Here is a 15284-nt window from a genome sequence, read left to right as displayed (position 1 = left end):
TTCGAGGATCGTATTGTTGTGCCCAAAGGTGAACTTCGTAAAGTGATCATGAACGAGGCTCACAATTCTCTCCTCTCCATCCACCCTGGGAGCACGAAGATGTATCAGGACCTTAAGCAAGCTTATTGGTGGACTTGAATGAAGCGCGAGATCGCTCAACTCATGAATGAATGTGATGTCTGCAGAAGAGTGAAGGAAGAATACCAAAGGCCAGCTGGTCTCCTCCAACCTCTTGCCATTCCAGAATGGAAGTTTGACCACATTGAGATGGACTTCGTGACTGGATTTCCAAAGTCCAAGCGTGGCAATGATGCTATATTTGTTGTCATCGACAAGCTCACCAAAGTGGCTCATTTTCTGCCTATCAAAGAATCGATCACTGCAGCTCAATTGGCGGAACTCTATACCTCTTGTATTGTCTCTCTGCACGGTATTCCTCAAGTGATATCAGACCGTGGCAGCATCTTTACCTCGAAGTTTTGGGATTCTTTTCAGAAGGCCATGGGCACGAACATCCGCTTCAGCACTGCTTTCCATCCTCAAACAAGCGGTCAAGTCGAGCGTGTCAACCAGATTCTTGAAGATATGCTCAGGGCTTGTGTGATCTCCTTCGGCATGAAATGGGAGGATTGTCTTCCTTATGCTGAATTCTCCTACAATAACAGTTTTCAAGCAAGTTCGGGCAAGGCCCCATTTGAAATTCTGTATGGCAGGAAGTGCCGTACCCCTCTCGACTGGTCTGAAACCGGTGAACGTCAGCTTTTGGGTAATGACTTAATCACAGAAGCAGAAGAAATGTGCAAAGTCATTCGTGATAACCTCAAAGCAGCCCAATCCCGCCAGAAGAGCTACTATGATAGTAAGCACCGTGATTTGGCTTTCGAGATCGGAGATCATGTTTACCTCCGTGTCTCTCCTATGAAAGGTACTCGTCGCTTCGGTATCAAAGGGAAGCTTGCCCCTAGATACGTGGGACCTTTCAAGATTGTCAGTAAGAGAGGCGACCTCGCCTATCAACTCGAGCTTCCTTCAAACTTTGCTAATGTTCACGACGTGTTCCATGTCTCTCAGCTTCGAAAGTGCTTCAAGACTCCCGACCGCACCGTTAACTTCGAGGACATTGAGCTCCAAGAAGATCTCTCTTATCGTGAGGACCCAGTTGCTATTCTTGAAGAGACTGAACGCAAGACTCGCAACAAGTCAATCAAATTTCTCAAAGTCAAGTGGTCACACCATTCCGACCGTGAAGCTACCTGGGAACGCGAGGATCACCTCCGTTCTGAGTACCCGGAGTTCTTTCAGTCCTAGATCTCGGGACGAGATCTTTTCGTAGTGGTGGAGTGTTGTAACACCCCGGAGGTAACTTTCCCAATTTGTACTCCAACTCTTGCCGTTTCCAGCGTTAAGTTATATTTATTTTCTCGGGTTCGAGTCTTTGTCTTCGTGTGTTGTTGTCTTTGTCATGCATCTCATATCATGTCATCATTTGCATTGCATTTGCATACGTGTTCATCTCATGCATTCGAGCATTTTCCCCGTTGTCCGTTTTGCATTCCAGCGCTTCGTTCTCCTCCGGTGGTCAATTCTACCTTTCTTTCGTGTGTGGGGATTGAACATTTCCGGATTGGACCGAGACTTGCCAAGCGGCCTTGGTTTACTACCGGTAGACCGCCTGTCAAGTTTCGTATCATTTGGACTTCGTTTGATACTCCAACGGTTAACCGAGGGACCGAAAAGGCCTCGTGTGTGTTGCAGCCCAACACCCCTCCAATTTGGCCCAAAACCCACCAAACTCTGCTCCATGTCCTAGAGCGTTCGATCACGATCGCGTGGCCGAAAACCGCACCTCATTTGGACTCTCCTAGCTCCACTTATGCCTATAAATAGACCCCCCGAATTTTCGGATCTCTCCTCCCCCCACGAAACCCTAAAATCGCCCCCGCGCCGCGCCGGACATTGTCCGACCCGGCCGGACACCGCCGCCGCCCTCTCGCACGCTGACACATGGCAGGCTGACACGTGGCAGGCGCCACCGCCGCCGCCGCCGGCCCGCCCGAGCCCGCGAGAGGCCCCCGCGAGCCCGAGCCGCCGCCGCCCGGCACCCGCGCCTCCGCCGCCCCTCGTCCTCGCGCCCGGTGGCCGGCGCCGCCGCCCCGCCATCTCCGGCCGCCCGGAGCCGGCCGGACCTCGCCGCGCCGCCTCGCCGTCGTCCACCGCTGCCTCACCGCCCGGCGCCGCCTCCTCCTTGCCGCGCCTCGGTGCTCCGGCCGGCGCGCCCCGACCTCTCCTCGCCCGGCGACCCCTCCTACTCTGGCCGCCGCCGTCCTCAACGCCGGCCGTCATCGTTTTTCGCGCCGGTGAACAGTGCAGATCTGGATCTGGAAAAATCTCGGTTGACTTACCCTCCGAACCCTAATTTTTTATGCCTACTTTGACCGGTCGTAACTTTGCATCCGTAGCTCCGATTTGGACATATAGTATATCAAAATGTTCGTCTCGATGAGTACATCATTTCATTCCATTTCATGATTTTTATTTGAGCTCGTCTTTATGGCCAAAATGCTGTTAGAAGGAGGCTTCGTGAGTTAATTGTCAGATCTGCTAGTTCATCTTAGACTTTTGTCATTTTTGCCATGATTAATGTGTGCATGATATGCCTGTGAGTCCTTCATATGTTTTGTTAAGCATTTTGTCTTCTTTCGAGAGGTGCAACCCATGCATTTTTAGGATGTGTGTGGTGACTTGTGCAAGCTTGCAAAGTGAGGCACCCGGGAAATCTGTTTTCAGAGACTTAGTTCTTTTCACTAAGTCTGGGATTATTTAGTTCATGATGCCATATGTTCAGCTTGTTTCCTATTGATCCGTGCCTCTTTTGAGGATGATCAGTAAAGGAGTTTTGTTAACCATGTTATGCTCTATCCATCCATGTCTTTGTTTGCATTTATGGAGCACCCTAGTTTGAGTCAATCGAGCTCTACTTTTGCTTCATGGTGAATCTAAGTAGATCGTCAACTCGTTTGCGATTTTGCCGGCGTTGTTATAGTTGATCCGTGCATGATATGCCATTGTTCTTGCTATGTCTAGCTAGAATTTTGTGCCTTATTTATGGATGTATGCTTGCCTTGCCATGACTTGCACCATGGTGAGTGCACCGAGCTCGTTTACATGCCTTCGTGAGTTATATTTCAGCATGTCTCAGTTTTCACTAAGTCTGAAAACTGATTATGTTTTTGCTATGTTCGTGTGCCCGTTAGTATATTTTGTGAACCATTTTGACCCTAGGTCACTTTGGGTCTTTTGTTAAGCTTGTTGAGTAGCTCCATGCCATGTTCTTACTTGTCTTAATCAGGTCATGTATCATATTGTTTTGCTGCTCCGAAGAGGGCTTCGTGATCTGAAATTTCAGACAAGTGTTAATTTCACCAAGTCTGGAATCTGTTTTGCATTTGCGTTTTTGCCATGCTTGTTTGAACCTCATAATGGATGAATTGGCCGTGGCTCAGTGCTAGTTTTTTGTTAAGCATCTTGTGTGCATCCCTGCCATGTATTTTGCTGTCATGTTTGGTGGCTGTAGCATGTTCATTTCATTGCATTTAGATGCCTACTTGCTGTAAATCGCAGACCGGAGTCAATTTTGAATCGCTTGCCATTTCCAAACCGTAACTCCGATTCCGGCGTTCTTTATATCGTTTTTAAGCGATTTCATCTCATCTTTCCAATGGCACCCTTGGAATTCCAATATGAGGCCGGGTTCATGCATTTCCTGTCATATCTTGCATTTTGCATCCCGCATCGCATCCCGCATATCATATCATCATTTCATCATATTGCTTGGTCTTGCACGTGGTTGATTGTATCCTTGTTGCTTTTTTGTCTTGTTTGGGTAGAGCCGGGAGACGAGTTCGCTACCGAGGAGCCCGTTGAGTTTGCTTGTGAGGATCCAGTCAACTCTGACAACTGTGCAGGCAAGATGATCATACCCTCGAAATCACTACTATCTTTGCTATGCTAGTTTGCTCGCTCTTTGCTATGCCAATGCTACGATGCCTACCTTTTGCTTGTTAGCCTCCCAATTGCCATGTTAAACCTCTAACCCATCATTATCCTAGCAAACCGTTGATTGGCTATGTTACCGCTTTGCTCAGCCCCTCTTATAGCGTTGCTAGTTGCAGGTGAAGATTGGAGGCCGTTCCTTGTTGGAACATCTTTTATTTACTTGTTGGGATATCATTATATTGCTATGTTATCTTAATGCATCTATATACTTGGTAAAGGGTGGAAGGCTCGGCTTCTCGCCTAGTGTTTTGTTCCACTCTTGCCGCCCTAGTTTCCGTCATATCGGTGTTATGTTCCCGGATTTTTGCGTTCCTTACGCGGTTGGGTTATAATGGGAACCCCTTGATATTTCGCCTTGATTAAAGCTTGTCCAGCAATGCCCAACCTTGGTTTTACCATTTGCCACCTAGCCTTTTCTTTCCCTTGGGTTCTACAGACTCAAGGGTCATCTTATTTTAACCCCCCCGGGCCAGTGCTCCTCTGAGTGTTGGTCCAAATCGTCAGCCGCCGGTGGCTACCAGGGGCAACTCTGGGCTGGCCTACCGGAAGTTTAGACAATCTGAGTGTGCCCTGAGAAAGAGATATGTGCAGCTCCTATCGGGATTTGTCGGCACATTCGGGCGTTGTTGCTGGTCTTGTTTTAACCTGTCGAAGTGTCTTGAGATACCGAGATACCGAGTCTGATCGGATCGTCTTGGGAGGAGGTCTATTCCTTCGTTGACCGTGAGAGCTTGTCATGGGCTAAGTTGGGACTCCCCTGCAGGGATTGAACTTTCGAAAGCCGTGCCCGCGGTTATGGGCAGATGGGAATTTGTTAATGTCCGGTTGTAGATAACTTGAACCTTAATTAATTAAAATGAATCAACTGTGTGTGTTACCGTGATGGCCTCTTCTCGGCGGAGTCCGGGAAGTGGACACGGTGTTGGAGTAATGCTTGCGCAGGTTGTTCTTCTAGATTCTCGCTCGTGCTTTGCCTCCTCTTCTCGCTCTCTTTTGCGAATAAGTTAGCCACCATACTTGCTAGTCGCTTGCTGCAGCTCCACTCATATTTTACCTTGCCATACCTATAAGCTTAAATAGTCTTGATCGTGAGGGTGCGAGAATGCTGAGTCCCTGTGGCTCACAGATACTATAACTCCAGATGCAGGTCCAGGTGATTCCGCTCCAGGTGACGATTATGAGCTCAAGTGGGAGTTCGACGAGGACTCTCAGCGTTATTATGTTTCCTTTCCCGATGATCAGTAGTGGTGCCCAGTCGGGGGTGATTGGGACCGTGTCGCATGTTGGGTTTTCTTCTATTTTGGCGCCGTAGTCGGGGCATGAGTGTTTGGGATGATGTAATGTTATTTATGTACTTGTGTGACGTGGCGAGTGTAAGCCAACTATGTTCTCCCCTTTATTATTCATATTACATGGGATGTTGTGAAGATTGCCTAACTTGCGACATATGCCTTCAATGCGATTACGTGTCTAAGTCGTGCCTCGACACGTGGGAGCTATAGTCGCATCGAGGGTGTTACACGGGTCATCCACGCTTTGTCGGTCTTCCGTTGTTGGCATTTGTTTCTTCTTCTTCTTTCTCTTTTGGACTTCATGTGCTACTTTCTAGCAATGCTATGTGTTCGATGTTGATTGCTTTGGAATAGAAAGCGGGGGCAAACCCTTTTTGGATAAAAGGCAATCACAGTTCTTTTATTCTAATTAATTGTGTTATGAATAAATACATAATTCTCATCATCAAAGTCTTTATTCTAACCTTGAGGTAGGATGATTCATACAAGTGGAACTGTGAGCTCTAATGCAATGTTAAAAAAAAGGAGAGGACTTTGTGATTTCTGATCCATGGCATTGCTAACTTGTTTTAGGGATTGTTGAATTTTTCATAACTTAGAGGGAGTGGATGACAATGCTGCAAGCCATTAGAAGTTAGGGACGATGGGAATGACTATGGCAATTTGGCGACTTAGACAAAAGACATGTGGATTTTTAGCAAGGTGAAAATGTAATAGCTGAAGCAGAGCGACTCATGATATATTCATTTGTTTGTCTGTAGGTCAGGGATGATAGAAACTAGTATGTAGGTCAGGGATGATGCGAATAACTACGACAATTTTACGAACTTGAAGAAAACATAGGAGGATTTATAGCACGGTAACAAATGACTCAATGACTGAAGCGTTGAAGCTGAATGGCCTTGTGATAAATCCCTGCCACGGGCATTCAACTAGTTTTAATTCTGCTCCAAGAAACCCGAGCCCCATTGGCGAGCTCTTGTTAACCATCGATTTCCTGAGCCAAAGCAGCAGTGCTGCAATAAAATACTCAGTAAACAAAGCGTGGTCGCATCGCCGGGGCCCAGGAGTTAAGTTTGACAAGCCGCCGGCGGCGGCGGTTGGAAAGGTCGCCGGTTCCTGGCCATCCTGGAAGGTGGTTCTATCTGCGGCCCTAGCTAGGAGTAGGACCAACCATGGTCGCTGATGGTAAGAGCATCTACAACACGCGGACCGACGGGCGTAAGCAGTGAGCCGTGCACGCAACATCGTGCCTTCTCTGCAGACTACAACATCTCGCTCGTTGATCAAGTCGTGGCTTTCTAGGCCCAACGTCAAAATTGCATAATGGTAGTAGTAAAATCTTCCCATCAGTTTCTGATCTTGCTTTGCTTATGGACTAAGACTCGTGAAGACAGCTAGGAAGAAGGGAGCAGGCTCACAAAACAAAACCCTGGCAAGATCTCTTTCTAAAAGGTCCTTTTGCGAATTTAATTGTTAAGGCAGGGAGAAGAAAGAAAGAAAGGTCCATCTATCCCATTCCCGTCCATCGTGGCCGCCAGTCATGGATCGGAGGCCGGTGGCTCGCTATCGCCGCCTACACGGCTCCATGTCAGCCCGGCGCCTCTTTCAGGTGTACCACTTCTTGTTCTGGAATATGCACGCACGCCCATCCATCTCAAGATTCATATCTGAAAGGATCTCCTACCAAACCGTCCAGCCCCCAAACTCTTTTTCATTCTCCTCGTTCGTCCTCGTCTTCTATTTTCCATTCGGAAAATAGATACATCTTACCTGCTGCTTCATCTCTATGACCCCTGTAGTACTTGGTTAGGTAAGACTTGAGTTATATATACCTGTTTCAGAAAGAAGAAACATTTGTGGCGTGTAAGGCGTCTGCGACAGGGATGCCACGTATGGGTCTTCTTCTAGCAGATTGCGAGGTTTCGGCTTTTTTCGGAGCCACAGAATTGCGAGTGATCATCGCTTTAGTTAGTACGTACTCAGTACAAATAAAAGCTGGTGCAGAAAGCTAAGTATGTGCATTTGGGAGGGACCAGCCAGTTAAGTATATGGCAAATCATTCTGGCCAATGTCCCTACGCATCAAAACTCTTCTTCTTAATTAATGAAAAAGGCAAAGTTTTTGCCGCCGTTTCAAAAAAAAAACTCTACCTCTAAAAAAAGAAGCTCTTCCTCTTTGTTCTTCTTCTCCTTGACAGCTAGTAGACCAGCACAGGTCCAAAATCATGTGATTTCAGCGTTTGGTCAGCTGTAGCTTTTCATCCTGTACTGGTACTCTACTCACCTGGGAGTCATACTTTGATGGGGTGTTGTTTGGCGCACTACGGCTAGGAGATAGCTCCGGCTGAATCAAAAGGAAGTCATGAAACTTAATCATGAAAGTTGTGACAGATTTGTTTCAATCATCAGAAATGTAAAAGGAAGTTGCGAGAGATTGTTCCATTTGCTACGGCTGCTCTCTTTGCCCCGTTTCCATTTCCATGCAAGACAATATTATGAGATCGACACGTGAACTTTGGCCTAGTTCCAACTTCCAACGCACATTTTTCATGATTTCAAACTACTAGCTAGTTCTTGGACTGGACGGTCACGGAGCCCTGGAAAAGGCGTGCGCCAACTAACAGTCATGGAGCGAACCTAGCAGTCGTTAGACCATGCCAAACCGCTAATACCTTGAATGATGATGATGCTATTGTTCCTTGTTGTATATTCTTCTTCTTCTCTTTTTTTCTTGGTAGCTATGAGCACCTAGAGCCGAACTTGGTAAATCTAACCCCTATACAATGCGCAGACCCAGCCGCGGGCAGTAACCATTCACCCCTATTTTTTCTCCGTTGCATTCAACTACCTCATATTAAATACCTAAAATCCATATAAAGCATGCAAAATAAAATTGATGTACTACATAGGTAATCTAAGCTAGCCTACAGTACTCATCATCGTCAAAGATGCCAACGACCTCCATGCCGGAACATACGTCCATGATTCACTTGATAAGCAAAGCAAAGTTGACTGCAGACATTCTAGTACAGGAGGAGCATCAGACACTTGTACCGCAGCGCAGAGGTCAAATACTATCACGTAGTACAAGATGGATCATAGCCATACACATGTTGCTGCACCGCAATGAAATGAACGACCGGACGTCTGAAGCTGATGGCAACAAACAGGCGTGCTACTGCTATATATGCTCCTTGGCAAGCAAATTCAGAGGCTTCACTTTCTCCACTTATTAACTTGCCATGATCAAGTCCTAACCCCACTACCGGTGGCCGGCCTTTCGGGTATCCATCCACGCGCAACCTCCGATTGGCTACAAGCATCCAGGACATAAATATAAATTAGTATGAAAATTCGGTTAAAATTATGCATGTGTCAGCGATGCAAAGCCCAAGTTTAATTCTGCTTTGCTTGTGGACGAAGACTCGTGAAGACAGCTAGGAAGAAGGGAGCAGGCTCACAAAACAAAACCCCGGCAAGATCTCTTTCTAAAAGGTCCTTTTGCGAATTTAATTGTTAAGGCAGGGAGAAGAAAGAAAGTCAGGTCCATCCCATTCCCGTCCATCGTGGCCGCCAGTCATGGATCGGAGGCCGGTGGCTCGCTATCGCCGCCTACACGGCTCCATGTCAGCCCGGCGCCTCTTTCAGTCGACACTTACCACTTCATGTTCTGGAATATGCATGCACGCCCATCCATCTCATGATCTCAAGATTAATCTCTGAAAGGATCTCCTACCAAAACTTCCAGCCCCCAAACTCATTCTCATTCTCCTCGAGTCCTCGTCTTCTATTTTCCATTCGAAAAATAGATACATCTTACCTGCTGCTTCATCTCTATGACCCCTCTAGTACTTGGTTAGGTAAGACTTGGGTTATATATTTTTCATAATGTGAAAAGAAGAAGAAGAAAAGAACTTGACGGTTTCTTGCTTCAGAGCATTTTCAACAAGTGAGACAGTGATGCTTCTAACAAGGACTCGGTATTTTCCAATCCAGTCAAATAAAAACCGGATGCGTCGCCCTCTCTGATGTTGGAAATGCGAGCACGCTGCTTCTTTCGCGCCCTCTCTAACACAGCCAGGCTCGTGACCCGCCTCTTCAGCCTAATCCGGAGGTCCTGCTCATCATGGAGAGCGGGCGAGATTCTTGAGCAATGTAAAGCTGAAGGATGATCAGCAAGGCCACATGAAGATGAAGCTTGTGTAAAGGTATTTGGGAAGCGTAGAACCCTTTGCTCGGGCCGCACTTGTATTTATATGGGCAATGCCGTGACTTACAAGATGAAAACGGTCGATAGATCGATTACAGAAGGTCGGTAGAAAGAGTTGGAACAGGAGAAGAGATAGAAGTGGAATACAAGTTTAAACAAGAGTTCTATCTCTAAACAATTATTCCAACACTCCCCCTCAATCTAAACCTAAGCAACTCCAAGGTTGAGATTGAACTTGAACTCATCCAGCCTTCTCATAGTGAGAGGCTTTGTGAAGCCATCAGCCAATTGATCACCATTGGGTATAAACTTTATGTCAAGCAGTTTGCGAGCTACTCTTTCTTCGACGAAGTGGAAATCAATCTCAATATGTTTAGTGCATGCATGAAAAATAGGATTAGCTGAAAGATAGGTTGCACCAATATTATCACACCATAATCTCGCAACTTGTGGAGTCTTAACACCGTGCTCATAAAGCAAAGTTTGAATCCACATGACTTCAGCAGTGGCATTTGCTAGAGCCTTATATTCAACTTCAGTACTTGATCTTGAGACTGTAGCCTATTTCCTTACACTCCATGATATAAGATTTGTTCCCAGAAAAATAGCAAATCCACCTGTGGATCTTCTATCATCAGCACACCCAGCCCAATCTGCATCCGAGTAAGCAGTCACAAGCATAGATGAAGACTTGACAATTTTAAGTCCAAGTCCTTCTGAGAACTTTAGATACCTCACAATTCTTTTAACTGCAGTCCAATGAGTAGTAGTAGGTGCATGCAAATATTGACACACTTTGTTTACGGAGTAAGAAATATCAGGACGTGTAAGAGTCAAATATTGTAATGCACCCACAACACTTTTGTAGTTTGTTGCATCCTCAGGTCCAAGTGCTTCTCCACTATCAACTGTGAGTTTCTCTGAAGTTGAGATTGGTGTATTTACAGGTTTGTAGTTTTCCAACCCTACTCTCCTGAGTATGTCATGAGCATATTTCTCATGTGAAAGAAGTATACCATCTTTTACTTGTTTGACCTCTATGCCAAGGAAGTAATGAAGATCTCCCAGATCCTTAAGAGCAAACTCCATGTTTAAATCCTTGAGCAAGCAAGTCTGAACTCGAACTAGCAACAATAATGTCATCAACATATACTAGAACATAGATAATGGCATTTCCTTTTTGATAGAAAAACAATGAGGTATCTGCCTTAGATGGTGTAAACCCAAGTTGTTGTAACTGTGTGCTCAATCTTGAGTACCAGGCTCTTGGGGCCTATTTCAAACCATACAAAGCTTTATCTAACTTGCAAACAAAATGCGGTGTGTTTTTGTTCCCATAGCCTGGCAGTTGCCGCATAAAAACCTCTTCTTCCAGAACACCATGAAGAAACGCTTTCTGAACATCTAGCCGCCTTAAGCTCCAACCCTTGGAAACCGCAATAGATAACACAAGTCGGATAGTGGTTGTCTTAACAACAGGACTAAAAGTATCATCATAATCAATACCAAATCTCTGCTTGAAACCTTTTGCAACTAATCTTGCCTTATATCTATCTATGGCCCCATCAGACTTTCTCTTAATTTTGTATACCCACTTACAATCTATGACATTTATGCCCTTTGTTGGTGGTACTAGACTCCAAGTTTTATTTTTCATAAGTGCTTCATATTCAACATCCATGGTTTTTTCCATTCCTTACTAGCAAGTGCATCATGCAAATGAGTTGGTTCACCCATACTAGTGAGAAACACACGTTTAATTTTATCATACCTTATAGTGCCATATGTGTATTCATTCTTTCTTAACAATACCAGACTGGGATCTCGTGTGTCGATGTGGAATACCTGGTGCAGCAGAATCCACAACCACAGAAGATCCGGCCGGATCTGCTGCACCAGACCACTCCAGATCCGAGGAAACAGATATCTCCCTCGCGATCGATGCTCCAGTGGAAATGCGCCGCATGTCGCTCTCGTTGGTCGCCTCCTCAGACGCGCGGGGCAAGACGATGGTGCTGGGCCCCGCACCTATTGCCTGGTCGGCCACCGGCCCATCCACCGCGCGCGTGGCGCTCGGGGAGCCGCACTGGCCCGTGCTGGCTTAGCTGGAGGGGACCACGCTGCCTGGGCTGTAGGCGGCTGGCACATGCGACGCGCGAGGATTCGCCTGGGATCGCATGTTTGATGCGCTGACGCGAGGATTTTCCTCGGATCCTGCTGCTGCTGCCCGAATCTACCTGGGATCTCGTGACAGCTTTGGCTGCATCCCCTTGCATGAAATCACTCCCTGAAGCTGCAATTTTATCATCAAAAATAACATTTTTGTTAGGATTAGTTACATGATCGGCACTATTTAACTCGCCCCCGTGATCTTGGCTAGACATATATTCCAGAAGAAGTGCAATTTCTACACAAAGTAGCGCTCTGGCATTTGGATGAAGCTTTGAAAAAGGGAATATCGTTTCATCAAATATAACATCACGAGAAATATAGATTCGTCCAGTAGAAATCTCAAGACACTTGTAACCTTTGTGAAGGTTACTATAACCAAGAAAAACACATTGAGTGGAACGAAACTCAAGTTTGTGATGATTATATGCACGAATATTAGGATAACAAGCACACCCGAAAATTCTTAGGGAATTGTAGTCTGGTGTTTGATGAAACAATTTTTCCAAGGGAGTAATATGTCCAATCACTTTGCTAGGAAGACGATTTATAAGATAAGTGGCAGCAATAAAGGCTTCATCCCAATACTTTAAGGGCATGGATGCATGAGCTAGAAGGGATAGACCTACTTCAACGATGTGGCGATGTTTACGCTCGGCGGAGCCATTCTGCTGATGAGCATGAGGGCAAGAGACATGATGAGTAATACCAATATCATGAAAGAAAGATTTGAGTTTCTCATACTCTCCTCCCTAGTCACTTTGGACTGCAATAATTTTTTTGTTAAACTGACGCTCAACAAGTTTTTGAAATTCTTGGAAAATGGAAAGAACTTCAGATTTAAACTTAAGCAAATATATCCAAGTGAACTTGCTAAAGTCATCAATAAAACTAACATAATATTTTTTTCCTTCCAAAAGAATCTCTTGCATGACCCCATACATCACTAAAAATAAGTTCCAACGGAGCACGAGACACACAATTTGACTTGGGATAAGGGAGTTGGTGACTCTTTGCACACTGACAAGCATCACAAACAGACTCAATATTTTGACTAGATGACAATGGAAGATTGCCTTTATTCACTACTTGCTTGACTATGACCGAAGAAGGATGTCCTAATCTTTGATGCCATCTTGCCAAGGAGGGCTTGACGACGGAGTAGACTTGATGATGACGCTTTCGACTAAGTGCTCTGGATGTGATGGCATACAAGCCTCCAATGCATCTACCGTGGTGAATGAGCTCCCTTGTTTCCCGATCCTTTATGAAAAAATATGTTGGATGAGTTTCAAAAAAGACATTATTATCGGCATATAAATGAGACATAGATGCAAGGTTCTTGTCGGGTTGTGGGACATGAAGACCATTTTTTAGAACAAGATCACGTTTAAGAGTAGGGGAATTAATAGATGCTTGACCAATGTGACAAATATCCATACCTCCACCGCTTGCGGTGTGAATTTGATCATTGCCGAACTATATCTCCCTCATGGAGAGCTTATCAAGCTCGTTGGTGACATGATCAGTGGCCCCTGAGTCGGCATACCAGACCGTGCCATCACCTCCTTGCTCCATGATTTCAGCGGTGACATGACGAGCATCAGGGACATAGTCTTCATCGTAACGATGCCAATAGTCCATGACCTCGTGGCCCGGTTTCTTGCATAATTGGCACCGAACACGGTTGTTGGAGGAAGAACCAGAGGAGGCATGATTGGTGTTGAAGCTGCCCCCTCCAGATCGGGCAGGAGCGTTGTTGTTGGTGTAGTTGCTCCCACCTGGTCGCGCGCCTGAACCGTTGCCGCGGCCGCGGCCGCGCCACCGCCACTGTTGTTGCGGTTCCTCCCCTAGGGATCACGCCCACGGCCAGCACCGTGGCCATGTGAGGCAGCATTGACTGAAGACTGGCGCACATTCATCCCATGGAGAGGATTGAGACGTGCGTCGAAGCTGAGAAGCTGCGTGTATAGCTCATGGACATACACGGGTTCAACCCGCGTAGCAAGGGCTGACACGACAGGGTTGTAGTCGAGGCCGAGGCCGGCCAGAACTTGGGAGATGATCTCGCCTCTTATCATCGGGGCTCCGGTGTAGGCGATCTCATCCGTGAGCATCTTGATTTTGGCTAAATAATCTGCCATGGACATGTTTCCCTTCTTGAGGTTTGTGAGTTCTATCCGAGTGTTGATTGCTTGTGCTTCGGTTTGGGCTGCAAACATGGCTTCGATCGCTGCCCACACCTCTGCCGGTGTCTTAAGAGTAACCACCTGTGCAATAATCTCGCGAGACAGAGAACCCATCAGAAAGCCATGAACCTGCTGCTGCTGTGCATACCAGAGAACGCGGACGAAATTGGCGATCTACTCCTCCTTCCCACGCTTGGTGATGGTGAGGGTTTCCGGTGGCGCTTGGCTCGCCGGATTAAGGTGGTGGCCCATCTGCGCGCCCTTGATTTGGGGCAGCACGATGGCTTTCTGTAGCAACCAGACCTCAAACGGTCCAATCTTTGTGCTCAGGTGTCATCCCTGGATCAGTAATGCTGACACCACACAGTACTTGAAGGATTTATAACAGAGTAGCAATCACACTCTTATTACATCGAGTGTTTCAAAAGAGAACTTATTACAATAAATATGGCTTAAGGCCATCAAATAATGATAACAGCGGAAGGCTTGGAAGATAAGTGAGTCCATCAACTCCAACGGCATCACTGAGTATAGAACCACGACCTAAAAACTCCTTAATCGTCGTCTGAAAAGTCTGCAACATTAACGTTGCAGCCCGAAATGGGCCAGCACATGGAATATGCTGGCAAAGTAACACATAGAGAGTAGTGGAATGAAACAGCTATTCTATATGCATATTTGGCTGGTGGAAAGCTCTATGGTTACAGTTTTGCGTAAAGCCAATTTTTCCCTACTACAAAGGAATAAATTTATTTAACTATCATGGTAGTTGTTAAACATTGAGAATGGTTGACAGCATTCTCAACCCCAATTAAGCATCATCATTAAACAAACCCAATAAAATTAATTTAGAGTAACATGTTGAGATTCACATGATAATCCAGGTACTAGATACTCAAGATGTCCATAACAAGGGACACGGCTAATCATGATTAGTTTATACACTCTGCAGAGGTTTGCGCACTTTTCCCCACAAGACTCGATCGCCTCCGTTTGGTTTCTCGCACTACATGGTGTTTGAGAAGACGGATGACCGAGACATAGTCTTTCAGAAGCGCTAGCACCTTACGATCGGGTAGACCGTTACACCTACTTTCCCCTACATCTGCTAGTCTACCACTGTAAGAGTTCGCACAACTTAGTCAACTATGCTAGAGCCCATAATTGCTTGTGGTTGCACACGGAAGTTTCTAGCATGAATAATCTCATGATCCCTTTGAGTCTGGGTGGCGGTCCAAAAGAAAACAGGCAATCGCTGGGATACCCAGGTGCCTCAATCCACCCAGATGTGTGTTTAAGTTGCCACCTTAAATAAACCATTAATTAACAATCTCACATCTGTCATGGATACACTCGTCCAATCCAC

General features: G+C 46.0%; 1 pseudogene; it reads right to left on the bottom strand.

Moving 5' to 3' along the window:
• Window positions 1–13674: 13674 nt before the first annotated feature.
• LOC125511845 (small nucleolar RNA Z247) lies at window positions 13675–13814 on the bottom strand (annotated as a pseudogene).
• Between the last annotated feature and the right edge of the window lie 1470 nt (window positions 13815–15284).

This window comes from Triticum urartu, chromosome 5A (genome assembly GCF_056163025.1).
Source record: "Triticum urartu cultivar PI428250 chromosome 5A, HENAU_Tu73, whole genome shotgun sequence".
Lineage (NCBI taxonomy): Eukaryota > Viridiplantae > Streptophyta > Magnoliopsida > Poales > Poaceae > Triticum > Triticum urartu.
Note: the sequence above shows the minus strand (reverse complement) of the source record. Positions and strands in the feature narration are given on the sequence as shown.